The sequence below is a fragment of the Vulpes vulpes genome, chromosome 15 (assembly GCF_048418805.1).
Source record: "Vulpes vulpes isolate BD-2025 chromosome 15, VulVul3, whole genome shotgun sequence".
Classification (NCBI taxonomy): Eukaryota; Metazoa; Chordata; class Mammalia; order Carnivora; family Canidae; genus Vulpes; species Vulpes vulpes.
Genome location: NC_132794.1, coordinates 68,171,023 through 68,198,276, shown reverse-complemented (window position 1 = coordinate 68,198,276; position 27,254 = coordinate 68,171,023). Strand labels below are relative to the sequence as shown.

Below are 27,254 nucleotides of genomic sequence, written 5' to 3'. Positions count from 1 at the left end.
CCTTGAGAAATCTTAGAATCCAGGCTCTGAGGACATCCTAGTGGTGGCATTGAGTTGAGTCTGTGGGATCTTTTTGGGAAATGTACTTCATTCAGGCTACAAAGGCTCTGCAGGGACTCACAGATTCAGGAAGGCGGCTTCTGGGCAGATGTGCTGAGTGCTGACTCTGACTGTCAGGATGTCCAAGGGAGGGTACTGAGCTCAGGGCCAACAGGACGTTCTTGGGGACTATATTGAACTCAAGTCATGGGGGCTTATTGGAGGGATCAATGAACTGAGTTTAAGTACGCTTCTTAGGAATCTCACTGAACTCATGCTGCAAGCCTAGAGCTTTGCCTACAGATTCAAAGTCCATGTGGCTTCCCTTTGCCTCACAAACCCGGAGTTACTTGACCTAGAGACAGGCAGGACACAGACTGCAGTCACCCACAGGGTCATTCAGTCTCTCAATCTCTCTCTGTCTCTCTCTGTCTCTATCTCTGTCTCTGTCTCTGTCTCTCTCTCTCTCTCACACACACACACACACACACACAGACACACATACACCCTTCCCAGCCCCTTCTCTTACTTCTTTCACATTTTCCTGACCTCTAAACAGGGGTTCTCAGCACTCAGTCCTCAGACCTCCCATCTTGTTGGCACTCACTCCCCCAGGTAATCCCACCCAGTCTGATGACATTAAGCACCACCAGCTCTCTGATGACTCTCCTTTTCCAACCTAGACCCTTCGCATCAATTCCAGACTCACTTATATCCAATTGTCTGTTTGACACACACACCTGGATGGCTGACGGGCACCTCAAACTCAACATGTCCAAAAACAGAGAGACTTTTTTTTTTAAGATTTAAAAAATTGATTCATTTGAGAGAAAGAGAGAGAATGAGTGGGAGGAGGAGAGGAACAGAAAAAGAGGGAGAAGTAGACTCCTTGCTGAGCAGGGAGCCCAATGGGGGGCTTGATCCCAAGAACCCAAGATCATGATCTGAACTGAAAGCAGACGTTTAACTGATGAGCCACCCCGGAGCCCCTGAGCAGTCAGACTTACTTCTGACCTTCCCTCCCACACTCCTTCCTCCCGCAGTCTTCCTTATCTTAATAAATGGCAACTGCATTCTCTCAGGTTCCCACGTCTAAAAACAGAGTCGCCTATGATCCCATCTTTCATATTCTATATCAGCAAATCCTGTTGATTCTACCTGTAAAATATGTTCAGAATCCAACCTCATATGACCATCTCTACCACGTCCACCCTGGTTGACACCATCATTAGCTCTCCCTGGGTCATTTTTCTAGCCTCCCGGTTTTCTGCATAGGTCTCCTTGCCTCCATCCTTGCCCTCATCTCATCTATTTGCAATGTTGCAGTCCTTTCAAAAATGCAAGCCAGAGCACATCACTCAGTTCACAACCCACCAATGGTCCCCATCTCAGAGCAAAAGCCAGCATTCTTACATTGATCTTCTTTGCTTCACCTGATTCTTCCTCCCCACTCCTCTCTCTCTTCTCTCATCCCCATCACCCTTTCTCCTGTTCACTCCACTCCAATCCTCCTCGGAACTCCCCACCCCTTTGCTCAGTTTTGTATTTTCTCTGTAACTCTTATCACCGTCTGATATACTATAGATTTATTTTCTTCTTTGTTCATGGTCTCCCTTCACTAGAATCTAGACTCCACGAAGGCAAAGATTTTGTCCCAGGGCCTTCCTGGGGATATAGCAGTGCCTGGAAAATAATGAGTATTCAATAAATATTTGTTGAATGAATGAATGAATGCTGAGAACCAAGGAGATTTTTGTTGGAATGAATGAAACTGGATCTCACTCTTGACCTTTGCAGGGCTCGCAGGCTTATATCTTCCTTTTCAGAGATTTGAGGAAACAAAAAGAAATTTTCTAAATCAGCTACCAAGGCTGTTACATGAAAATCAATACTTAGACTAAAAGGAGAGAAGGATGCCTGGGTGGCTCAGTGGTTGAGCATCTGCCTTTGGCTTAGGTCATGATCCCGGGGTCCTGGGATGGAGTCCCACATCAGGCTCCCTGTAGGGAGCCTCCTTCTCCCTCTACCTATTATGTCTCTACCTCTCTCTGTGTGTCTCTCATGAATAAATAAATAAAATATTTAAAAAATAATAAAGGGAGGGAGTTTAGGACTTGTACACCAGTATGGTTTGCTTGAAACATGACAGCTTAAAGGGTAACGAAACAGATATGGGATAATGTCTTGCCTGGAAACAAAAACCACTTTGAGTATTTTTTTTAAGATTTTTTTTTAATTTACTTATGAGAGACATGCAGAGAGAGACAGAGACATAATAGGTAGAGGGAGAAGCAGGATCCCTGCAGGGAGCCCGATGTGGAACTCAATCCCAGGACCCCAGGATCACGCCCTGAGCCAAAGGCAGATGCTCAATCACTGAGCCACCCAGGCCCCTCTTGAGTATTTACTTTAAAACAGAGATGTTCATGAAGAGAACTGGCTACAAAAGTGATGGAAGAACAAGAGTGGGGGGAACATGATACAGCTCAGAGGTGAGAAGCAGCTAGAAGCCACTTGTAACCCTAGGTTTGGAGGTTCCCGGGAGGAGCTTCTAGGGCACAGGAGCTAGGGACACCAACAGAAGCTGGAACCACAGAACAAATGTAGAGATGCAGTCAGAGGCACCGGTTGGAAAGAAATAGCCTGGCCCTTCCCCAGTACCTCCCTCCAGGGCCTCCCATTGGCCAAAGCTGATCCAGGAGCCTGGAAAATGCAGCCTCTAATACAGACCAGAGCAGGGAAAGAAGAGGACTGGCAAGGAGGGCAAATGGCACAGGCGCAGGAGAGGCACAGTGGTTCTTCCACAGGTAGAAGAGGTGAGAGAGACACAGGGGAGAGGCAGAGGCAGCAGCAGAGCCCATGAGTGTGAGCAGGAAGGAAAAATCAGGCCTGAAGTGTACTTTCAGTTTGGGCTAAAGCCGTAGGAGGTGCTGTCCCGCATCACCCTATATAATTTTTATCACTTGCTTCTAGTCTCTCATTTCTGGCAGCTGCTTTAAAGAGAGGAATCTGGGGCTCCCGGATCTGGGGCTTCCAAACCTGCTTCAGCCCTTCTCTCTCAAGGTTGAACCACCTCTGCTATTTGAGAGCAGTCCAGAGCACAGCCTCTGTGAGCCCTTTACCGTGTGGGAGGCACCAGCCTGGGGTTGTCCATGGCCACATGGGTCTCTGATAGCCCCCAGAGTATCCACTATCTCCTGCTGCAGCACTGGAGGATGACAGAAAGCACCCCAGGTGCAACTGGTGCCTTCAATGGAGCAGAAGCACCCTTCATATTCTTCACTGCTCTTGAAGGCCTCACCTCCAGAAGGAGGAGAGAGTTTGTTCGGCCTCAGTTAGAGCCAAGACCACTGGGCACATTTCTGAAGAGGAAGGCTTAAGTTAAGGAAGAAGTTTTAACAACTGGAGTGGCCAGCAATGGAACTGGCCATCTTGTAAAGGAGTGAGGTTCCCATTCCAGGAGGTGTTCTAGCAAGGGTCTATCCAAAACATGTAGTAGAAGCCTGCTGTGGTCAAATGCATGGAATACATTCTTAATCTCTGAACCTGTGAATAGGTTACCTCATGGCAAAATGTATCTTGCAAATGTGATTAAGTTAAAGATCTTGAAATGGGAAAATATGCCTGGATCGTTTAGGTGGGCCCAAAGTAATCAAGGGTCAGAGAAAAAGATGTGACGACAAATGCAGAGTTTGGAGTGATTGTTCTTTGAAGATGGAAGAAGGGGCCATGAGCCAAAGGATGCAGGTGCCTCCAGAAGCTAGAAATGGATTCTCCCCAAAGCCTTGAGGAATACTCTTGATTTCAGCTCTGTGAGACCCACTCTAGGCTTTGACCTCCAACACTGTAAGACAATAAATTCTTGTTTTAGGCCACTGAACTTGTGGCAATTTATCAAAACAGAAAACTAACACAGAAGGGCTGTGACCAAATCCCAAGACAACTAGCACATGGCCTGGTAATCAGTAGAAAACTCATCTCTCATCAAAAGGAAATAACAAAGCAATTAAGAGCCTGTGCCTTAGAGGCAGATAGACCTGGATTTGAATCCCAGCTCTGCTACATTACACAGTATCTCAGAGCCCCAACTCCTCATCCATAAAGTGGAAGCATCAATACCTCCCTCACTCAGGGAGGTCATGAAGATGAAATAAAATAATGCAGGTAGGGGCACCTGGTGGCTCAGTGGTTGAGCATCTGCCTTTAGCTCCAGTAATGATCCTGGGATCCTGGGATCGAGTCCTACATCAGGTTCCCAGCAGGGTGCCTGCTTCTGCCTCTGCCTGTGTCTCTGTCTCTCTGTGTGTGTCTCTCATGAGTAAATACATACATACATACATACATACATACATACATACATACATAAAATATTTAAAAAATAATAATGCAGGTGAAGTACTCAGCATAGTGCCACAATACATAATAATAGAAAGTATTCTCATTCTTACCACGGTCACCACCACCACCACTGCCACAGTTTCTACTACCACTACTGTGACTGCCTCTGCTCCTGCTACTCCTACCACTACCAGCAAGAGCTGAAGAGCAGAGCAGGAGCCACAAGAGAGACAGTGGGAAGGAAGAGGGAGGTTGGGGATTAGGAAGGGTTGGAGGGTGGAAGTCACAACTGCAAACTGCTCATTGAGATTGACTTTGGCCTGAGGGCTCTCGAGGCTGAGGAGGTCAACATCTGCATCTGCCTGCCCCTAGATAGGTGCTAGATGTCTGTTTCTGGGTGCGCAGCCTCCTAGCTCAGAGACCTTGACTCAGAATCACCAGCCAAGGCCTTCTGTCTGAGTTTCTGTCTGGCCCAGTACCCTCTGGAACACCAGAGAAATGCAGAAACATAAAAGAGGCCAGAATTCAAGTCTGATCTTCTCCCCTGGAAGACAAACCAGGATCCTGAACCCAAGTACACATTCATTTCTTCATGAGTATTTTCCAATTTAGAAAACAGGTCAGATAGCAGAATGTGCAGCAAGGTACAAATGCCTCCTCATTATCTCTGTAATTCTTTCCCAACACCCCGTTTAGGGGCCTTCCCTGCTTCTTTTTTTTTGAATGTACAGAAAGGCAGCAGGTGGCTTTTCCCTGAGACACTGGTTGGATGCACAACCCACTAAGACAATATGTTGTACCTAATTTTAGCAAGCCACGCTACCACCTAATGTGGTGGTTAAGAATCTTCCTCTGGAGTGAGATAAAATCTACCCTCACACTCCAGCTTTGTCACTTTTTAGCTGTGTGGCCTTGGACAAGTTCCATAACTTCTCCAAGCCTCAAGTTCCTTAACTTTAAAAACCATTGTAATAGCAGATACCTTCTAGAGCTCTTGTATGGAGAAAGGAGATGATCTATACATGGTACTCAGCCCACTGCTTGGACTTCAACAATTACTGAGGAGATAGTAATGATTATTGTTTTTAGTATCATTGTTGTGTTCTTATCATTTTCAGAAAAAGCTTTAACTCTGGACCAGAGGCAGCCATAAGGCTAGGTACCAACTTAGCTTTACTTCTCCATGTTGTCACAGCAGTCTGAGACCACATACTTGGCAAGGACTGCGAGGTCAGGCAGCCTGAGGATCTCCCTGGTGGGTTCAGCTAGGCACAGCTGTAAGAGACAAGGAAGAGATGTGGACAGGTTCCAGATATGCTCCACAGCTGTCGTAGTGGGGTTTGATGCTGTCTCTCCCATGAAACCATAAAAAACAACAGCAGATGTGTCTAACTTCATGTGTCTTTGGACAAAAGGGTTGAGATAGTGAACAGACTAACTCAGTCATAACTGATGAAAACACACCTGAGAAAGCATGATGCCTCAGGTTTATCTCAAACGTGGTGACTGGGAGCAAATTTTCCCAGGTTACAAACAGGAAATAGGGAATGAGTCAAATGACATTTGGCAACAGCTCTGAACTCATGGCCCTGGAGCAACAAAAAAGTGATGGGAAGCAGTGAGGCAAGCAATCTCCTTCATCACTGGTGCCAGTGATCACTATAACCTTTGAGAATGTCATTTGGCTATTGATGTCAAAGGTTGTTTTTTTTTTTTTTCCTTAGACTTGGTAAATCTATCTCTGAGAATCTATTCTAAACAAATAATCCACAAATTTAGAGCTATATGCCTGTGGTTGTTCATTGTCTCTTTGCATTTAAGAGTTAAAAGATGGAACCATCCTGGATGCCTGGGTGGCTCAGTGGTTGAGTGTCTGCCTTTGGCTCAGGTCGTGATCCCAGAGTCCCAGGACTGAGTCCTGCATCAGGCTCCCTGTGGGGAGCCTGCCTTTGCCTATGTATCTGCCTCTCTCTCTGTGTCTCTCATGAATAAATAAATAAAATCTTAAAAAAAAAAAAGATGGAACCATCCTAAACATCAACGTAAGGACCTAACAGTAGAGGGCTGGTTAAATAAACCACAGCATATTTATTTGGCAGAATATTATAGAGCTGTTGCTACTGAGTATCGCAAAGACCACCCAGGAGCACAGGAAAAGGCTTATAATATATATCAAGTGAAAAAGTCAGACACAAGGGACACCTGGGTGGCTCAGTGGTTGAGCTTCTGCCTTTGGCCCAGGGCATGATCCTGGAGTCCTGGGATCGAATCCCTCATTGAGCTCCCTGGAGGGAGCCTGCTTCTCCCTCTGCCTCTGTCTCTGCCTCTCTCTGTGCCTCTTATGAATAAATAAAATCTTTATTAAAAAAAAAAAGACACACGATGGTAAAGCATAACTGTGTGAAAGACTGAATAGGAAAATAGATTGGAAAGGGTTACAGAAATATTATTGGCAATAATATTAGGATGATGGAGGAATAGTGAGTAACTTTCTGGCATATACTCCAAGTTTTAAATTTTATAGTTATATAACTTGCCATGGTAGGCAGAATGACCATCCCTCGAAGGCTCCCCTAGAGCCTCCAGAAGGAATACAACCCTGCTAACACATTACTTTTAGCCCTGTGAGACCTATTTTGCACTTCTGACCCCCAAAATTATGAGATAGGAAGTGTGTTTTTTTAGGCCACTACATTTGTGGTGATAGGAAACAAGTGTAATATATCTGATAAAATTGGGGGCACCTGGGGGGCTCAGTGGTTGCATGTCTGCCTTTGGCTCAGGTCATGATCCCAGGCTCCTGGGATCAAGTCACACATCCAGCTCCCCGCAGGGAGCCTGCTTCTCCCTCTGCCTGTGTCTCTGCCTTTCTCTGTATGTCATGAATAAATAAAATCTTTAAAAATTTTATATAATAAAATTGAAATGACTAATATATATAACAAAAACTGATATCCTAAACTGCCAGTTATTACAACAGTATGTCATCAAATACAGTGGAATCATTATATATTTTCTTTTCACTGATGGCATTCCTTTAAATGAGAAGGAAGATTGATTTGTAGCATTGGCTTTGGAGAATGCAGACTGGAATTTACATCTCAGCCCCTCAGCTGTGTGACCTTGGGTCATAATTTCCTAGAAGCCTTTTCTGATCTCCTAACCTAGCTAGGTGTGTGGACCCTAAAATATGATCATTTTTAACTGCAGTGGGCCCTGAGAGGGTAGACTGCTTTTCTTTCTTAAATCATTTTTCCTAATTTCTTCACTTTAACACAATAATTCATCTGTGCATTTTCTTCCGATCTTCTTTTCTTCTTCTTCTTTTTTTTTTTTTTTTAAAGATTTTATTTATTCATGAGAGACACACAGAGAGAGACAGAGACACAGGCAGAGGGAGGAGAAGCAGACTCCATGCAAGGAGCCTGATGTGGGACTCGATCTGGGGAATCCAGGATCACGCCCTGAGCCGAAGGCAAATGCTCAACTGCTGAGCCACCCAGGGGTCCCTCCAATCTTCTTTTCAAATGTGCATTGTGTTAGTCAAGTCTCAGTTTCAAGGAACCAATACCCAACTCAAAGTAGCTCAAGTTAAAAATGGGAAATTTGTTGGTTCAATAACTGGGAAGTGCACTGGCTTTTGGAATAGCTAGATCCATGTGCTCAAATGATGTTAGGGTCCTCTGTCTCTCCAGGCACTGGCTCTGCTTTCATCTGTGTGGCTTCAATATCCGGGCGGGGGGGGGGGGGGGCTCTCTTTTCATAGGGGGTGAAGGATGGTTAATCGCATAAGGAGGCTTCTGTGGGCCTTATAGCTTTTCATCCCAAAGGAAAATAAAGTAGCCACATACTGAATATCATGCTGAGATTCTGGTTGGCCTGCCATCAGTCTTATGCCCTTGGACACTTGGACAAACCAGTGTGGGTAGGGGCCCATTGTCTGGGCCTGCATCACATGCCCACTCCTGCAGGCAGGGATTAGAAGGAACAGGGTGATTTTCATACAGCCAGGGGGAAGGGCATTTCTTTTAATGGATAAGACACGTTCAGGCATGCAAAAAACAGGAGCTGTTCTCTATCCATAGTTTATAACATGAATAATTTGTATTTCATTCCAAAGTCTTTTTTTTAAAGATATTTATTTATTTATTTATTTATTTATTTATTTATTTATTTTTAAAGATTTTATTTATTCATGAGAGACACACACAGAGAGAGAGAGAGAGAGAGAGAGAGAGAGAGGCAGAGACACAGGCAGAGGGAGAAGCAGGCTCCATGCAGGGAGCCTGATGTAGGACTCGATCCCAGGTCTCCAGGATCACACCCTGGGCTGCAGGCAGCGCTAAACCACTGAGCCACCAGGGCTGCCTTCAGATTTTATTTTTAAGTAATCTTTACACGCAATGTGGGACTCAAACTCACAACACTGAGATCAAGAGCCGGATACTCTCCCGATTGAGCCAGCCACGTGCCCCTATTCTAAGTCTCTATACCTATCATTTTAATGGATTTTGGTTTGCAACATACCATATTTTGTCTAACCTTTTCTTAAATATTGTTGGATATTTGGACTGTTATAAAAATTCTCCCACTGTAAATAATGCTGTGATAAACATTTTTGTGCAAATGTTTAACTCTGAAGTTTAGATTATTTCTGTAAGACAGATTCCCAAAAGAGGGTTTCCTGGGTTAAAGGTGGCAAAATTGGTTTCCAAGAGGGCTGCACAAATGTACAGGAAATGGTGCAGCTGCTTTGACTGAGAGGTAGAGCAGGGCTCCCTTCCAGGCCTTGCAAACAGAAGTGAGTTAAAAGGATACCACAGACTAGGTTGCCCCAAGGCCATGACCAAAGCAATAAACAGGAAGTACACTTACCCTGCTTAAAACCAAGAAAAAAAAATGCGAACTCACTGGTAATTAGGGAACTGCATAGTAGAGCTGTCTTTCATCCATCAGGCTGGTAAAACTTAGAAACACGGATAACCTGCAGTGTTTGTAAGACTGGGGGAAGAGGCACCCTCACCAATTGCTGGTAGAGATGGCAATTAGGACCGCTTTTGGGGAAGTAATCAGGCCACACGGATTAAAACTGATCTGAGAACACCTCCATTGCATCACATAACTACCATTTCTTTGGCAGTGAGAACATTTAAGATCTATTGTCCTCATAACTTTCAAGAATAGAGTACAGTATTATCAGGGGTACCTGATTGGTTGGCTCAGTCGGTTAAGCATGGGACTCTTAATTTCAGCTCAGGTCATGATCTCATGGGTCATGAGATGGAGCCCCATATGGGGCTCCGTACTGAGGGAGGAGTCTACTTGAGATTCTCCCTCTCCCTTTGCCTCCCTCACTTGCTCTCTCTCTCTCTCAAAATAAATAAATAAATCTTTAAAAAAAAGAATATACTACAGTATTATTAACTACAGTTACTGTGCTGTCCATTAGATTTCTGGAATTTACTCATCTTCTAACTAGAAGTTTGTACTCTTTGACCAACATCTCTCATATTCCCCACCCCCAACCCCCAACCCCTGGTAACCACTTTCTCTTTCTGTTTCCAGGAGGCTTTTTTAGATTCCACATATAAGTGATATACCGTATCTGTCTTCCTTCCTTCCTTTCATTTTCTTTTTTAAAGTAAGCTCTGCCCCTAACTCACAACCCCCCAAGATTAGGAGTCACATGCTCTACGACTGACCCAGCCAGGCGTCCCCAACCCCCCTTATTTGTCTTTCTATGTTCAGTTTATTTCACTTGGCATAATGCCTTCAAGGTCCAACTATATCGTTGCAAATGGCAGCATCTACTTCTTTCTCACGAGTGAATAATATTGTAATATTTAAGTATATCAAATCAACTTAAACTTATACAACATTATATGTCAATTATATTTCAATAAAGCTGAAAAATATTGATCTGAGAGCCTCATGTTTGTGAATCTATTCAACAAAAGCAAGGTACTGGGTCTGTTTCCTGATGGTGTCAGTTTCTCTTTCTTCACAAGTCATAGCTCCCTGCATGAGCTAGATCTAGCATGTGTCTTTGGCCTTAGAGACTGCCATACCCATCGTGGCCTTAAACAGCTAAGCATTTGATGTGGACTGTGGCAGAGGCACCTAACTATCTCCAGTGGCTATTTTCCTTTCTTGCTTTTCGTAATAGATCCCACAGAGCTTGTGACCATCCAGTGAGAGAACACATAGCCCTGCCTCCCTCACTGCTCGGTGTGGCCTTTGAATAAATGCTGGCTAAGACATGGGTGGAAGAGAAGTCTGCAAACACCAAAGATGGGACAATCGGATTTGTTAATCTGGAAACTTAGGCCTCTAAGAAATACCAATGAATATCTGCTGGTCTCTAGAACTGAGAAGAAAGAGAATTGGGAGCCACAGGATGGCTGCTTTCTGCTATGAGAACAGAGAACCAAGGAGGGGTGTTTTGCAAAGAAAAGAATGGAGTAAATGTACAACAAGAGGCAGATGAGGACATTGTGAGGTCTGAGGGGATTCAGAGCAGCTGTCCCAGTCCTGCTGCTCACTCCTCATGAGTGAGGCCACGCCACTCCTGTGCTTGGGTCCTTTTAATGGATTCCCCCATTTTCCTTCAGCTAATTTGAATAATTTTTCCATTATTTGCGAAAAGGGGGGGCTTCATAAAGTTAGAGCCCTCCAGAATAACCCTTTCTTTGGCATATGATAGCCAAGAAGGTGTGGCAGGAAAGTGTACTTAGATGATGTTTTCGCAGTTATAGAAGAATTAGAAAGAAACAGCCATTTGTTTATTTATTCTTGGGATTTCCCTGTTCTGAGAAGGTAGACAAGCTTTGGGTTTCCTGTCTCAGAGGAACTTTGAGCTACAGGGGTGTGAGAAGTTACCTAAGGCAGCCTGCTGTCATAGGTTTGGTTCCCCTAAGTTTGAGTTCTCTGGGAAGACTATTCAGGAGGAATGGAGAGAGGTTCTAGGTGGGGAGAGTGAAGGGAGAGTTGTTGAGATAGGAGAGGAATACGAGTCTGTAAATTCTGTGACTTTTGGGAATTTGTAACCTAAAATGGCTAGTCTCAGGGAGATTCCAGAACCCCAAAGGGGACCAGAAGCCTGGTGCATCCAGAGAGATTGGATCCTTTTTTTCTATGTCTGACTGTCACTTCCTGACCATAAAATTTTATTTATAAAAACCGGGGAAGTTTGGACAGATGTAGCCCACATAACAAGGGTTTGCTAACCCTTGAATCAGAATATCTTCACTTAACAGCCCTCAGTGCATTAATAGATATGGGCTTTCTCATCAGTGGATTTTAACATCATAAAAAGTGAGACAACCAGACATTGTGTGCCTTTCATAGTCTTGCCAAACACTCCTTATAGTCTTGCCAAAGGACCAAACCTGAGTCTAATTCTGTCTTCGGATGCAGCTACATATTTGCAGGAAATATAGGGCACAGAGAAACATGTTGAAATGTACCAAGAGTATGCAATCAGCAAAATCTGGACTGTGGGAAGCTGTGTAAGTCAAAAGGATTCTTCAACAGATTGGGTAAAGCAAAAGGATAGAGGTTGGAGATACCAGTTGAAAGAGATTTAGAGTTGTATTGTTTTTGAGAAGAATGGGCAGGACCCAACTCCAGTTTAGGGATATAGGTATCATAGGGTGAGTATTATAAAAATCAGGTCTGGAGAGGGTTGTAATTGGGAAGGGGCTCCAAGGATAGGGCTTCTGGAGTAGAGCTGCTGGTGGTGATAAGAATGTTCAGCTCAAATTGAACTATGCTTTTGTTTTGTGTTTTGTTTGTTTGGTATACCTATGATTTATTTTGCAGTGTAAAAAAAAAAGAGTTCTAAGGACAACATAAGCCTGGAGCTGTTCGTCTCCTGTTTGCAGAGAGGGAATGAAGTCATGCCCAGAGGAACACAGGACCTAGAGACAGAATGTGAGACATTAAGTTGCTAAAAAACAAAATCCAACTGAATAAATTTGAAGATCTAGTTGGCTTTATTAAGGTATTCATGAACTGGGCAGCATCCATGTAGTAGGTACAGAGATGCTTTGCGGAGTTGTATAAAACGGAAGGTTTTCATAGGCAGGAGGCGGGGACAAGAAGTTATTAGCAAAAGAAAGGATTGTTTCAGGCCCAAACGTTTGGGTTGGGGTGTTGGGTTGGGTGGTTTGTTTTGTTTTGTTTTGTTTTGTTTTGTTGTTCTTTTATCATGCAGGTCACCTTATAGTATTGATCTGGAAATTTCAGGCTGACCTTTAAAAGATCCCAATCTTGATGCCTGGGTGGCTCAGCAGTTGAGCATTTGCCTTGCACTAGGGGCATGATCCCGAGGTCTAGGTCTAGGATCAAGTCCCACATTGGGCTCCCTGCGAGGAGCCTTGTTCTCCCTCTGTCTATATCTGTGCCTCTCTCTCTTTGTGTCTCTCATGAATAAATAAAATCTTCTTCTTCTTCTTCTTCTTCTTCTTCTTCTTCTTCTTCTTCTTCTTCTTCTTCTTTCTTCTTCTCCTTCTTCTCCTTCTTCTCCTTCTTCTCCTTCTTCTCCTTCTTCTCCTTCTCCTTCTCCTTCTCCTTCTCCTTCTCCTTCTCCTTCTTCTTCTTCTAGATCCCAGTCCTGGGACTGTAATTAAATCTTGGTTTGCTGTCATGGTGGGGGTAAACAACTCCATTTGGGGCTTTTTTTTTTTTTTTTTTGACAAAGTCCATGATGATCTTGTTTGATTACTTGCATCCAGGCATTTCTGAAGCTTGAAATATCCATGGAATTTTCATTTATATGAACCAAGAAAGCATTATTTATACTGCTTTGGTTTGTAACCGCCTATCTATAGACTCTCAAAGAGCTGGTAAATGTTTCTCAAGAAACTTGGTTTTGTTGGATTTTGGTGATTGCTTCAAGTATCTGCGGTAACTCACGTTCACTGTCACACATAGGCAAATCTGTCCTTCATTCTCCCCAATGGTCTTAAAAGCTTTATTCCATATTTTATAATGGTGGATGGACTCCATTGTCATTCACTAAGGCATGGTTCATTCTGACCTTGTTTGAAAGTTGGCAGAGCTCACAGAAGGAGGGAATGGAAGGGATGTTCTATCAAAAGGGAATAAAAAATCCCTTGCAACAGTTGGCACATTTGTTGGGGTAATCTGAGGCCTGGGGGAAGTAGTGGGCAGTCCTGTGTTTCAGGTATCATTCATTCATCTCTTCATTGTTTTATTTTTATTTTTTATTTTTTATTTTTTTTTTTAAGATTTTATTTATTTGAGAAACAGAGAGAGAGGCAGAGACACAGGCAGAGGGAGAAGCAGGCTCCATGCAGGGAGCCCGACATGGGACTCGATCCCGCGTCCCCAGGATCACACCCTGGGCTGAAGGCGGCGCTAAACCACTGAGCCACCTGGGCTGCCCTATTCATCGTTTTTTTGCTTTTTGTTTTTGTTTTTGTTTTTGTTTTTGTTTTTGAAAAAGCCCCAATGGAGTCATTTACCCCCACCATGACATTCATCCATTCATTGTATATATATCAATTTTCAAGGATTGAATATGACAGCCCCAGGCTCAGCGCTCAGGAAACTCACACTCCGGAAACACACTTCACACCAGGCAAGTGAAGAACTATGTGGTGCAACCAGGGGAGCTCTTGGTTAATCTCTGGTTTGATTCATCCCAGATTCTAGCTTTTGAAATTTCCATCATATGAATTTTTCTTAATATTGTTGTAGTACTCCCAGGAAGTCCCATTTCGAATGCAAAAATGTATTTAAAATGTGTTAACTAGGGCAGCCCTGGTGGCTCAGTGGTTTAGTACCGCCTTTAGCCCAGGGCCTGATCCTGGAGACCCGGGATTGAGTCCCACGTCAGGCTCCCTGCATGGAGCCTGCTTCTCCCTCTGCCTGTGTCTCTGCCTCCCTCTCTCTCTCTCACTCTCTATATCTCTCATTAATAAATAATTTTTTAAAAAATCTTAAAAAAATAAAATGTGTTAACTAGAGGGATGAGCCACTTTAGAACCTGTTATTTCTATGGTGAAGAGTAGGAAAGGATAGATACTTTTCTTCTTTTTAAAGTAAGCTCTACACCCATGGTGGGGCTTGAACTCACCATGCCAAGATCAAGAGTCAGATGCTGTACAGACTAAGCCAGCCAGGTGCCCCAGGACAGATACATTTTGATAAGAGGACAGTCTTTGGAAAGAATCTGTAGCCCTGGGCAGTCAGGAGGTGTTGTCTAAGGTAAGGGAGGGGGATGACCACAGGAGAGAGGGTAGGTAAAAGAGGAGTTGAGAAACTCCTACTATTTCACCAATTTTCTCAGGTTCTGGTAGTACTCATGCCTTGAATATCTCTCCCTGGTAAGGAAGTGGAACTATTTTGTATTCTAATCTTTGAAGTCAGACAGGTCTGTGTTTGAATCCCAGCCTTGCTACTTAACTAAAAAGTACCAAATTACTTCTAAACTCAGCCTCAGTTTCTTTATCTGTATAACAGAGAAAATATTGACAGATGGGTAGGGGGAATAAAAGATACTAATGTATTTAAAGAGCTCAGTCCAGAGCCCAAACACATTGTTTTTTCTCAGTGAATGTTAGTTCCTGTCCTTGGCTGAATAATCCCAGTTATTTGACAGCATTTAGGTCAAAAGACAAGAAATTTCAAATGGCTCTTTAATCAGTTTTACGGGAGGACTTTGGGGGCAAATGGGCTCTGTTTCTTACATGGTCTTTCTTTTCTTTCTTTCTTTCTTTCTTTCTTTCTTTCTTTCTTTCTTTCTTCTTTCTTTCTTTCTTCTTTTTTTAAAAAATATTTTATTTATTTACTCATGAGAGAGACACACACACACAGAGACAGACACAGGCAGAGGGAGAAGCAGGCTCCATGCAAGGAGCCCAACATGGGACTTGATTCCCGATCTCCAAGATCTCACCCTGGACTGAAGGCGGCGCTAAACCACTGAGCCACCTGGCTGCCCTCTTACATGGTTTCTTTAATGTTTATAACAACTGAGTGAACAGGAATTATTATCTCAGATTTATAGCGCCTTATCAGGTTGTTTTAAAGTTTAAATGAAATAATGTTTGAAAAGTCCTTAGAACATCTAGATTCAACAGACACTAGCTGTCATGATTACTATTACTTTTCAGTGGGGGAAACTGAGGCTCCATTAATTAAGATATCCACCTAAAGTCAACCAGCTAGAAGGCTGAAGAAGGATCCCAGGTCTCACTGTCCTTAAAGTCAATGCGAGAGATCCACTCTGTTTCACATCTTGACTGAAATGACAAAATATTCATCAGTTTGAACAGTAACAAAATTTTCAACCCCATTTTAACCTCATAGTCCAGCGAATATTCATCATAATTTTGGGCCAACACATCCTCACCACTCTCTAACACCCCCTGGTTAAAAAGCTCCCTTTACAGATGCCAAATTCAATTCTTACCAACTCCAAGAGTACAGCCTTACAATTCTGCCTTTCCAGACCCATCTATCACTTTTTCTCAGATGGTTAGTGGGTACTGTGGTGTACATCTACCATGTGCCCTTCCCTTTCTCTTGAGCCCTGGGATTGTTCTAGGAATGAGCACTTTTTACCTTCTGGGATTTCTCAAATTCAAATTAAGAACGTTAGTCCCTTTCTTTTTCTTTTTCTTTCTTTCTTTTTTTTTTTTTAATTTATGATAGTCACACAGAGAGAGAGAGAGGCAGAGACACAGGCAGAGGGAGAAGCAGGCTCCATGCACCGGGAGCCCGACGTGGGACTTGATCCCGGGTCTCCAGGATTGCGCCTTGGGCCAAAGGCAGGTGCCAAACCGCTGTGCCACCCAGGGATCCCCTATTAGTCCCTTTCTAGTGGTAGAAATAGTCAGATGCAAAATTTGGGAGTGCCATATTTCCAGATATATGAAGAAAGCCAGTTTGGGGGCACATGGCTGGCTTAGTTTGAAGAGCATGTGCCTCTTGCTCTCAGGGTTGTGAGTTCAAGTCCCATATTGTGTGTAAAGGTTATTAAAATACATAAATAAATAAAATAAACTTAAAAAAAGAAAAACCAGTTTAGAGAGAAACTGAAGTCAATACATCAAGGGAAGCAAGGAAAGAGCAAGAGAGTTCTGGTGATGCTGAAGTTTTTGGTTCTGAAATTTCCTGCAGCCTTGGTTCATTGCCCTCCCAACCTCCCACCTTTTGGTTTCACTGTTCACTCTTTTTTGGATTCCTTGAGCTAATTCTTTTTCATTTTAGCCCAAGCAAGATCATGTTGGGTTTCTGTCCCTTGCAACCAACAACTCTGGATAGCACATGTTTCATATCACTACAACAAGACTGGACTGCCTGCTGATCCGAGCACACTTTTGCTTGTGCTGTTCTTTGTGCCTAGAATGTTCCATTGTCTCACATGTCCAAAACTAACCACCGGTCTTTAAGGCCTCATTTCTCATGCACTATCTCCGATTCAACCTGCAGGAATTAACCTATCTCTCCTGGAAGCCCCTCAATCCTTTAAAAGGAGAGAAAAGTTACCTTATTGTACTCAGAACTTCCTAACTTGCATTATAATTATTTATATATACACCCTCTCTACTATTTTCTTTCCAGAACAAAGATTTGCCTTGTTCATCTTATTCCCACCATACTACCACAATGTCTGGCATGGATAGCACGGTATAAATGCTAGTTCCCTTCTCCTCTCCCTTCTCCTCATTGTAGGCACTCTTCCTGTAGCTTCACTTTCCCCAGCACCAAAATTCCATTTCCTGCTGCTGAGTGAGAAAGTGTACATCTGTGTCTGCCCCAGGCAGTTGTGTTTTGATTAGGTAACACTAACAAACTGTTGTAAAAAGAATTTATCTAAAAATGGTTGGTTATTGCTTTGTAAGCTTAATGAACTGGTGGGGGAAGTTGTGAATGATGCTTAGATGGTGGGTTGTCCTGGTATATGTGATATTTCATTTAGTATATGAATTTCAAGTGGGAACCCTATAAGGCTTGCATTCAGCAAGGAGGGACTCCGTTTCCCAAAGGATCACCTGCCAATCTCATGGTTCTGTTTTTAGTATCTCAGCTTCCCTTCAAACCTCTTTGGCAAATCAATTATTTGTTAGCATTAGGGAGAAAAGAGGTAATAAGTGTGTTTTCATATAAAGATACATTTAAAAATTCTAGGCAACTTGGAGGTTGGTGTTTTGAAAATACAGGGACACCTGGGTAGCTCAGCGGTTAAGCGTCTGCCTTCCTCAGGGCACGATCCTGGAGTCCCAGAATCAAGTCCCACATTGGGCTTCCTGCATGGAGCCTGCTTCTCCCTCTACCTGTGTCTGTGTGTCTCTCATGAATAAATAAATAAAATCTATTAAAAAAAGAAAATACATTATTATCGGGATACGTAACTTTTTATATTTAGCTGTCAACTTCCCTCTCAAATTCTATCACCTGGGTGAAGTTCTCTCTGTCCCCAAATCTGTATTATCTTTTCAGAGTTCTGAGAATATTTATTTTTTTTGTACTTTCTTTTAGTTTGCATCATACTGCTTTTTACTGGTGTCTGTTGTTTTGTGCAGGTTTTTGTCTTCTAGAATAAATTTAATTGGTTTTGGGGTTTGGCTGATTTTGAATCTTACCTGTACTCAGAGAAAATTATAATGGTTACACTCTGTTTAAAGGATGATGTATTCCAGACGACCTATTAAAATACCTATCACACATCTATAAATATACAATAAACATCTTGCCCTTCCTTTGTAACCTGCTTCTTTGGAGGAACAATAGAGTAAACAAGTTTCAGAATTGGACACTCAACTTTACAATTTTGCTCATTCAAACAATAAAAAATATACAGGAATAGAATCCACGTCATGGTAGTTATTTAGCAATCTTTTTATGGATATTTATTTCTACCTTTCATTTTCAGAACCCTAGAAGGCATGGACCTACTTTGTTCAGCCTACAGTTCTAACATGTCTTATATAAAGTAGGCACTAATAAATGTGAGAAATGATTGAATGACATATATACTCTTTCAGAGTTTCTTTGCAGGGTAACATGATTGAGAATAAAGCGCTAATAATCATCTCAAAGTCTTTTTGTAAAGAAGTGGAGAATAATAAATATATTATTACCACAGTTTGGAAATGCCTCTTGGCCTTCCATCTGCAATATTACCCAGATCAGAAAGACTGGCTGAAAAGAACAATTGGGTACTAAGTATGTGAAGTAGAATGCATTCTTTTTAAATAGTATTTAAACACAAGAACAAAATGTTTCTAATTCAGATACCACTGATTTTTTCCTCCATTAATTCCATTTTTCTTCCAAGTTAATAGGTGTATATAATGAATTCACATCAAAGACTGTTTTCTAATGGTTTAAGAGATGTGAGTTTTATTAGAACAAAGCAGAATTTGCAAGCCACAACACAGAACTTGTCGAAGTTACTTTGGGGTTGATTTATAAATCATTCTTCATGAACTGTGCTGGCTCTTCATTATGTGTGCTGTCCTTCCAAACCTTCTCCAAGAATGTTTCAGCTCTTTGCCTTTCTCTTGCTCAATCCTCCCCCTGCCCATACTCTTGTCACTGGCACTCTTCTAACATCGTATTATAATGATTTTTTTCTTCCTACTACCTCCCATTAGACCAGAAGCTCTTTGAGGGCAGGTATTAAAGCTCCTTCAACTTAATATAAACAATATATTTGTTATATATTTATATATATAAATTTATATATACTTATATATATAAAACAAAAATATATATTATATATAAAAATATATATAAAACAAATATATTGTTTTAAACAATAATATATTTGATGCCTTGCAAAAGTGCCTGAACTGTTAAGAGAATGAATGATAACAAAGCCACACATTTTTATGGAAATTTAGACTTATAAAGCACTTTCTTATGTTATTTGACTCCATGATATTCTGAGACAGGCAGGAATCTCGTTATCAACCCTATTTACAGATCTGAGAAGAGGTTCAGAAAGGCTGTATGATCTAAGGGCAAATAGGCTGCACTTTCAGGAGACACCAGGACTCATGACTGGATCTTTAGAGTCCTTTTCTCAACACTGGAACTGTTGTTTTCTGAGCCATGTGGCAAAAGCAAAACAAACTTATTTGTTGAGTCCTCTTAGTTTTCTGCCTCCACACTGTACTCCTCTCTTGGGTCTTTTCACTTCTGACTTAGCCCTACTGAGATAGGAAGCCTGAAGTATTCCATAAAAATCTGCTTTTTGCTCCTTTTCCTGCTTCAACTCTTTTACACATATATTTAAACTTTTTTTATTTTTAAGTTGGCTCCATACCTGACTTGGTGCTTGAACTCAGAACCCCAAGATCAAGAGTCACATGCTTCACTGATTGAGCCAGCTGGGTGTCCCTCCTGCTTCTATTCTTGCTAGGACCTGCACCCTGACTTTACACTACATAATGCAAGCAATGTGTGTCCTTCCAAGTTAATGATTTCTTTAGAATAGATTATATCTAAGGAAGGGCCAGGTGAGAATGACCATAAGAGGGACGCCTGGGTGGCTCAGTGGTTGAACGTCTGCTTTTGGCTCAGGGCGCGATCCCGGGGTCTGGGATCGAGTTCCACACTGGGCTCCTTGTGGGGAGCCTGCTTCTCCCTCTGCCTGTGTCTCCGCCTCTCTCTCTCTCTCTCTCTCTCTCTCTCGCTTTGTGTCTCTCATGAATAAATAAATAAAATCTTAAAAAAAAAAGAGAGAGAGAGAGAGAGAGAGAATGACCAGAAGAAGCATTCATCTGCACACTCTAGACCAGTGGTGCTAGACATCTTAATGCCAAGACCCCCTGGCTCCAAGGAATAACACCTGGGCCCTTGCCTTTGTTCTAATGCGTTCTTGGACACATGTACGCCAGACTACAATCTTCAATAAAAACCCCAGATCCTGAACAAAGATAATATTCTTTCCCTCTTGAGTCTCCCAGACACTATCTGTACCTGCCCTCTATACCTTCAATAAACTCTGCTTTTACCTCCTGCTGATTCACATTTGATTTCTATCCTGCACACAGGCAGGGACTCTCTCAGCTGGTTCTGTAGGACCCTCTATGGGCCCTTAGTCCATCACTACTTTTTATTTTGGAGCCACATATTTCCTATATGCAGTTGAAAGATAAAAAATATACATTCCTTTTATTTTTTAAAAGAATTTATTCTCTCTCTGAGAGACACACAGAGAGAGAAAGGCAGAAACACAGGCAGAGGGAGAAGCAGACTCCATGCAGGGAGCCTGATGTGGGACTCCATCCTGGGACTCCAGGATCATGCCTTGAGCCAAACTCAGATGCTTAACTGCTGAGCCACCCAGGCATCCCTGAAAAATATATATTCTTCTGTTGATTCTCCAGTTCCTCTGCCTGGGATTGTGGAATATGTGGCATGAGAAGGGGGTGATGTGTATGTGTGGGGAAAGTTGTAGCTAATTGGTGTGGCCACAGTACTCAGAGGACTTTCAGGGCAAGGGCCAGTTTCTTCTATCACCCCCTCCCAACTCCAACATTTTTCTCTAGGGAAAATCTGGATAAAATGAACTGGTAGAGTTGGGAGAATGATACTGACAATAAGACTTCAGTAGACGTTGGGATCCCTGGGTGGCGCAGCGGTTTGGCACCTGCCTTTGGCCCAGGGCGTGATCCTGGAGACCCAGGATCGAATCCCACGTCGGGCTCCTGGTGCATGGAGCCTGCTTCTCCCTCTGCCTGTGTCTCTGCCTCTCTCTCTCTCTCTGTGATTATCATAAATAAAAAAAAATAATAAATATAAAAAATAAATTATTAAAAAGACTTCAGTAGATGTTGATTTATTTATTTATTTATTTATTTATTTATTTATTTATTTTTAGATGTTGATTTAAATACTAAAGAGTGTTGGGGCACCTGGGTGGCTCAGTCATTAAGCCTCCCACTCTAGGTTTTGGCTCAAGTCACTATCTCAGGGTTGTGAGATCGAACCCCTTGTCTGGCTCCACACTCAGCATGGAGTCTACTTGAGATTCTTTCCCTCTGTCTCCATCTCCTCACTCATGCACATGTGCTCTCTTTCCCTCTCTCTCTAAAATAAATACAATCTTAAAAAAATATTAAAGAGTGTTTAGAAAAAAAGACTAGAATAGTGTTAGAAAAGGGGTGGAATGGTCAAGACGAGGGTGCAAAGTCAGGGCTTATTTGCTGACATTAACTGTATTTAGTAATTGTGTGCAATTGAACTCAATCGTCCAACTGTTCAATTCTCCTTTGCACATGGCTCTGAGGGTGGAAGCTAAAGAAAGGGAAAGAAACGATTCTCTTAAATGGCCTTTAAAATAAGCAGCGTCTTTTTGTTGAAAAAAAAAAAAGTGGGTAGAAGCAGTAGTTTTACAAATCCAAGATAAATGGAATGTCATGGGATGCTTGAGTGGCACAGATGCCTACATCAGCAGCAAGTTAAAATAAGAATGTTAAGGGATCCCTGGGTGGCGCAGCGGTTTGGCGCCTGCCTTTGGCCCAGGGCGCGATCCTGGAGATCCAGGATCGAATCCCACGTTGGGCTCCCGGTACATGGAGCCTGCTTCTCCCTCTGCCTGTGTCTCTGCCTCTCTCTCTCTCTCTGTGTGTGTGACTATCATAAATAAATAAAAAAAAAATAAAAAAAAAGAATGACAAGGGAACTTGTCGGCCTTGTCTCAGCTTCACAGGTACTATCCAGACCATAAAGCACTAGCACCAGTGATATAACTCCACCTGTACCCACTTCCTCACAACTAGCTTACTAGAAACAGATAATGCAGCTTATGTGTAGAAACTTAAAAGATAGATAGTGAGGCTTACCATTTAATGAATAATTAGTGTGTGCCAGGAGCTTTTCATATATTTTACTTCTCACAGGAACCCTGTGATAATAAGAACATTATAGGTTGACAGATAAAGACAGAGGTTTAGGAAGGTCAAGTATCTTGCCCGAGGTCATACACCAGGTAAGTGGAACATCAGAATTCCCATCTATGTCTGATAGTGGGCTTGGGCTGAACTGCATCATATATATCCAATTTAACCCCTGGGAAGCACTCCCTCTTGTTACATCCATGGCCCTTCTTTCTCTTTTTTCCATTTATGTTTTGATTCCAAATTTTCAGATATTTAAGTGTGTTAAAATTTTCAGTCCTCAAGGGCATCCAAACATGCACACATTTCAGGAATGCTCTACAAACTGCTATGCAGTCAGTGTGGAGTTCCTCGCGGCTCTTGTAAAAACCCACAAATTCTCTGTCTTCGGGGCTCTTGAGCCACATGTTGTTGACTTTTATGGCTTAAATGGCTGAGTGCACCTCACCTTTGTATTTTTATCTTTGATCTTTCTCCAATTATGTATTTCTCATGATGTACAAGAGTATCATTAAATGAATAACAAGTAAACAAAATCCTTTTTTTTTTTTTTATACATGAGTGACACACACACAGCTTGTGTGTTGGGTACTCCTCTTACGTCCCTAATTAGACTGTGAGCTTGTGGAGGGCAGAGATTGGCTCCAGATCCTCACTCAGCCACACAGTAACTCAGTAGCATACATTTAACGATGGACACCCAGGAAGATGGCTGGAAATGTAGGAGTCCAGAAGTAAGAAGAGATAGAGGAGGGAGGAGACAGGTATATTCTCTCAATAATTGAATGAGCTCCTGGACTGGTGTTAGGTGCTGGGTGGACAGCGGTGACCAAGCCTGTCCGCGTCCCACCGTCCACGGGGCTCGGTGGAGGTAGGATGTAAGTCACCCAGAGGACAATTTACCTTGGTGTTCCCGAGGGATGGGTGGGGGGTGGGGGCAGGCCCCGGATCTGCAGGGTTCTAGCAATCCTACAGCGCAAGGGCATGAATGAGATAGAAGTGAGTCTCGAGCGAAACGCTTTCATATGCTTGAGCTGCACCTGCCAGGGTCTGGGGCCGGGTGCGCCGCGAGATAGGAGCGCAGAGCCCGCCGCGCGTCCGAGATAACGGGGTGTGGCCGCCCCGCCCCGATGCCTGCTTCTCCACGCGTCGCTCCGTTCCGCATCATCAGGACTGCGGGCGGTGGGGTCTTCTCGCCCCCTACGAGGAAAACCGCGAGCCCGGACGGCCCGGCCCGTAACCCCTCACCCCCTTTGTGAAACGTCTCCAATTGTGCCTCATAAGCGGCGTCCTGCCCCAGCGGGCGGACTGCGCTGTTTGTACTCTGCAGGGGCTGCCAGGCGAGGACAGCGTGGCCCAGAACCTAAGTCAACACCTCCCCGCCCCCCGCCCCCCGCTATCAAATCTCCTTCCCTTCTGCCCTCCTCCCGCTACTCCGCTCCGCGCTCCTCCCCCAACTCCTGCCTCCCGCGCAGGACCTGGGGAGGAGGAGGAGGGGGCGGGGGGAGGGGGCGGAGGGGGGCGGGGCGAGCGGGCAAGACTGCGCGAGAGTTCCTCCCAAATCCTGCGAGATCTGCCTGCCTGCCGCCGCCGCCGCCGCCGCCGCCGCCGCCGCCGCCTCTTACGTCTTTCCCTTTGACAAGTCGCCGCTGCTGCAGCAAAAATAAAGGACGCGGCCGCCGCAGCCGCTGCCGAGCCGGGCTCGGGTCGCCGGAGCCGCGCCCCACCCCTGCCAGCTTCGGAGCCGCGCACGGTAACGCTTCTTCTTCTCCCTCCTGGCCACACCTGTGCGTGTGCCCCGCGGGTCGCGCAAGGCCGGCCGGGGCCGTTCCCGGGCCGCGGCCGAGCGGGGGGCGCCGGGGTCCCGGGTGGGCGGCGGGCGGAGGCCTAAGGGACCCCTCCCGGCGTCGTGCGGGGCCCCCGGCCTCAGGGGCCTGCCCCCCGGGCGCTTGCAGAGCCGCCGTAGGAGCAGAGCCGCTCTCCCGAAGGGGCAGGGGGACCCGCCCCTCCGGCGGCTCTCGCTGTGCTGGCCCCTCGACCCGCGGGGTTCGGGCCTCTGCCCTTCTCCCCCACCGCTTTATCCGCCGACGAGGGCCCCTCCGCAGGCCGGGGCTAGGGCGGGGGGGGGGGTCAGGCAGCGGCCTGACTCTTTAGGGAGAGCCGCGACGCCAGGGTCCCCCTCCCCCCCACCCCCACCCCCACCCCCCACCCCGACCCCGCCTTTTGAGGGACGACGTGTCTTCCTCCTTTCCTCTGCTTTTGGATGGGGGCAGCTCATCCCCTAGTAAATCTTTGTCCTAATCTCCCACCTCTGTAACATAACAGTTCATAAAAGCCTGTGCTTCCAGGAGGAGAGACGAGCTGCATTGTTCAGTCTGTGGGTAAGATGAGGGTGATGATGACAAGAGCTGTCCCAGGGAACCCGGCGAAGCCTTTTCTGTGATGGGGGGTAGGTGCTTGGGAGACACGAGCGCCGGAACTGGTTGGTACCACCTTGCCCAGGAGGTTATATAAAAAGCCATGCTGTCCAACCCGGAGAGCTGTGAGCAGAGACGGAGCTTGCTTGCTTGTGGAATAATGTCTACATCTACAGTACTGTAGGAGATGTGGATAGTCAGAATTGCAGTTACACCAGATTGGGACTAACTTGCCCTTGTAATTCCATTTCCAGAGATAGCATTTCATGGTTACCATTTTGGTGTTGCTTCCTACCAGACACCTACCTACCAGACACCTGACTTTTTTTTTTTTTTTCAGCTAGTACTTGGCTCATCATTACTTGGGACTTCCCCATCCTCTGTGTTTCAAGATGATTTGTCCCTTTGGCCCGCTTGATTAAAACTGGTTGCTGGTTCACGATCACTGGCTCTACTCTGTCATTACAGTCTCTTTCATTGGCTCTGCCGAGATGATTGTTTAAATGGCTTTAAAAATCAAGAGTTAAAAGAGTATCATCTCCTTGGATCTAGTACATACGTGCTTTTTCCACCCCGTGGTGGGCGCTGAAAAGGAGCGGTATTTGTGGAAATCAAACTGTGATTATTCACAGTGGGAAGAAACCTCAAGATTTTATAACATTGATTTCAGTTGGTTATTTTTAGGCCAAAATCGTTATGTGATTCTGTTTGTTATAATGCCTTTGTGATTGAGGTGGGATGGATATGTACCTTTGATTATGTAGGTTTCTGTGGTGTGAGTTTTTATAAGCAAAACTGAGTGTTGTAGGTCTGGATGTATGTACACACACATATAATGCACCTGTAGTTGAGTATATCTTGGAAATGAGTTAAAATGTATTCTTTGAGAAAAGAAAGCATTAGGTTGGACAAAGCATAGTCTTACAATATTTCTCCCAAATTATATGACAGGATTATATGGCAGGATGAAACAACCAGGGAGGTTGGAAATCTGGCAACTTTAAAAAATAGGATAGTGTCATTTGTCATCTTTTAAAAATCTTTTTGTCATTTGTCTGAGGTTGTCATTGGAATGGATTAAATGGCCTATTAAGGCATTTTGTAATTCTGAACTTTTATGAATTTTGCTTTCCCTAAGGTTTTCTAATCACTTTATTTCTTAAATTCCTAGTCATGCTGTTTACATGTGACACTTACCATTCATTTGCTGGTCATGTATCCCACTCCCAATGCAGGCATCCTGGTGGTGCATGGAGGGGAAAGCAAATGTAAACGTTTGGGTTACTTAGTCTATTAATGTAAACATCTTCTGCAAATCCTGTTTGATTAAAGGAATTTCAAAGACTGTGTTGTTGATTGGGCTGGATTGGTTAGTAGAGGATGTAAATAATAAATAGCAATTGAATTCTAATTTCCCAAGCATTTTTTTTCCCAAAAAAGATGAAATTATTCCTTCTTAAAAAAAAAAAAAGATACATTGAACAGTTGATCTTTTAAAATTCAGATTTTCAGTACAATAACAATAATAAAGACTTTGTGGTTTGGGATATGGAGAGAATTTTGTTAGGCTAAAAGCAAATTGATTTGTGAAACAGTCTAAATTTTATAGTTGGACAACTGTAATAAAGTAAAAAAATTACTATAACCTGCAAAAGATAATTTTTTATATACATAAAATTTTGGCTTTATAGACAAATGAAATGCATTGTAACGGCCATATACAGCAGATTATCATGATGTTGAAAACAACAAATTGGTCACATCACTTAAAAGGAAATTTGCAAAGCCAGTAAAGTCACAACAGCTAGCAAATTTTTTTGACTAAAAAAAAAGTATAAAGGAACATAAAGTAGCTCATTTACTTTTTAGATGCCAGATATGATTTCTATGATTTTAGTTTTTTCTGCTGTCATTTAATGGGCCCTCTAAATTAATCGGAATATTAAATTATAGGTGAGATCCTTGAGCAAAGAAATATGACAGTTGGGTAATTGATCAATTGATGGGTTTTATTTATTTTTAACTTTATTTTGAAGTAATGTTAGACTTACATAGATGTTGCAAATATAGTAAAGAAAATTCCTATAAAATATTCTTCATATACCATCTCCCGATGTTGACAATTTACTTAACTATAGCACAGTGACCCAAACTAGGAAATTAGCTTTGGTATAATACTATTAACTAACTACAGACTTTCTTGCAATTTCACTGGTTTTACCCCTAATGGTATTTTTTGTTCCACAACCTAATTCATTGCATTTAGTTATCTTCCTCTTCTCCAATCTGTAACAGTTCCTCAGCTTTTCCTTGTCTTTCATGATCTTGACACTTTTGATGAGTACTGTCAGTTTGTAGAATTTTTCTCACTTTGGGTTTGTCTGATGTTTTTCTCATGATTAGATTGAAGTTAATGTATGTTTGCAAGGAAACCACAGAAGTGATGTGTCTTCAGTGCATCATTTTAGAGGGGTGGTGGTGTTGAGATGTCTTATTGCTAGTGATATTTTAACTTTGATTACTTTGTTAAGGTGGCTTCTGTTTTCTACTGTAAAGTTACTATTCTACCTTTTGATAC

At 43.3% G+C, this 27,254-nt stretch overlaps 1 protein-coding gene across 5 annotated transcripts in view; it reads left to right on the top strand.

The window, feature by feature from the left end:
* The first annotated feature begins 23,797 nt into the window (after nucleotides 1–23,797).
* The window catches only part of HERC1 (HECT and RLD domain containing E3 ubiquitin protein ligase family member 1), a 183,025-nt gene continuing 179,568 nt past the window's right edge, over nucleotides 23,798–27,254 (top strand). For 4 of the 5 annotated variants that reach the window (XM_072738751.1, XM_072738753.1, XM_072738750.1 and 1 more), the window contains exon 1: nucleotides 23,802–24,012. The gene's annotated coding sequence lies outside the window, so the exon portion shown is untranslated. Of the gene's footprint in view, nucleotides 24,013–27,254 lie in introns of all 5 variants that reach the window. The other variant, XM_072738754.1, reaches the window with a different exon arrangement.